General features: G+C 36.6%; 1 pseudogene; it reads right to left on the bottom strand.

Annotated features, from left to right (window-relative positions):
* Positions 1 to 338: 338 nt before the first annotated feature.
* Positions 339 to 1000, bottom strand: LOC149549943 (glycosylinositol phosphorylceramide mannosyl transferase 1 pseudogene; annotated as a pseudogene).
* Positions 1001 to 1902: the final 902 nt, after the last annotated feature.

The raw sequence follows: 1902 nt of genomic DNA, 5'->3' as shown, positions 1-1902 counted from the left end.
TTCAAATTGAATTTCAATGCCCATGTTAATCTGCATTAGGTAATTCTGCTTTGACATTACCCACATAAAGCTCCTTTAATACTCCTCTGGCAGCTTCCTCTATTTATTGGCTCCTTTCAATGCATGTGGACTTGTCTTTGACTGGCAAGGATCTCCTTGTATGATTTTAGATTCCATGCCCCTACCACTACTCTTCCTCACGTGGCCTTCCCCTACGCTTTCCTTTAAATCCTTTCCTTGAATTGCAGCTATCTCTTTTTCATGGTTAGCTTTATGGACACCTTATACTTTGAATGAAAATAGCAAGCAAGTGAAAAATAGCATTTAGATGAAGGCACCTAGAGATTGGAGCTCCCCATTGCATTTGCAACAAGAAATGACATTGCAATATCTTCAAAATTCCTTTCCCTACTTACATATTCTTGAACTAATGCTGGAATTTGATGAGTATACATTTCTAAATATTTTTTTTATGAAAAAAGGCTGCTTTAGAAAGCACCATGCTATAAGTGCCCATCCACCAAATAGACCACTAGCCACCATAGTTATAATATAGAGCACCAGACTTCCTGGCATCAACCTAGTCCATACATGGTACAAACCCCACCATACTCACTAGAGCACTTTGCCACACACTGAATGAAAACTCTAGGATGGGATATGGAGTTATAACATTGTCATCAATAGAAAAAATATCATCAGTTCATAAGCCCTCAATTGGTTTGAATTTGTTCCTAAGATTGTCACCATCATTGAGATCAGATGTGAATTCGGGTTTACAACTACTTGAAGATTTTGAGTAAATAGACTTCTGGAGATCTAACTGAAGAGTTTTTGATATTATATCATCCTCACTCCATACAACATGTATAGAATTAATGCTACTACAAGGTGCATAATGGGCCATGACTTTCTTAAGAAGATAATTTCTCCTCAATGTAATAATCAGCATAGTGCACCATTGTCTTGAATTAGCCTAAGCCTGCAAAAGAAAGTTCATCACACTGGCCAAATAGAATGAAATCATTGTCTGGTGGGGCAAGCTTTTGGCTTTTGGAACTTGACTCAATAACTCGAAGACACTTTTGCAAGACACAGATCGCAAGAGGGCTAAAATGTGGAGGTGCAAGATCTGGCCTTGAACTAAAAGTAGAGAGAAGGCAATGTAGTTCATCCAGATACTTGAATAAATTCTTGCCAACTATAGATACAACATTACATAAGAAATCCACCACTATGGAAGCTAAACCCCCAGACATACATCCAACTAATTTATGCTCTAGCTTGGTATCCCATTCATCCTAAAGTTGTCTTAGAATCCTAAATGGAAATAGGTGAATCATTTCTAATTTTCTTATATAATCAAGAGCATTATGATTTATTCAAACACATCCAATCCTATCAGTATGATGACTTTAGTCGAGCCCCAAAGTGGGTTTGGCTAAAAAAAACATTGTTTTCGAACAACTAAACTGAAAAAATGACTCATTCACCCTCTAGCACTGATTTGAAACAAATTCAATCACTACTCTATCATATTTTATCATTAATTTGCAAACTGTGATTTTTAGCTAACAGGGCCTGTCGGCTGGCTTTAAAAAGTGATCCAAAGACTTGACCAATCTTTGAAATTAGACACACTGATTCTTTATCCCACATACTCTTACCCTTTCAAATCTCATCTCATGAAAATTTTTGAGTCAAAATATATTGACTATCAAAGTTGCCCTCTCAGAATTACCTGCAAGTAAACTTGTCAGAAAACCATAAAACTCGTTCGAATTTGGCTTTGAAAATTGGGTAAACAGACACTTGGGGGCATGAAAATTGCGGAATTGGTTCAATTTCATGAGGAGAGTATGAAGCTATGATTTGGGCTCATGAAAAATAATTGGGCAAATT

This window comes from Cupressus sempervirens, chromosome 7 (assembly GCF_028749045.1).
Source record: "Cupressus sempervirens isolate cs-2001-9-10 chromosome 7, ASM2874904v1, whole genome shotgun sequence".
In the NCBI taxonomy this organism is placed as follows: Eukaryota; Viridiplantae; Streptophyta; class Pinopsida; order Cupressales; family Cupressaceae; genus Cupressus; species Cupressus sempervirens.
The sequence above is the reverse complement of the archived record's forward strand: the minus strand, read 5'-3'. Positions and strand labels throughout refer to the sequence as shown.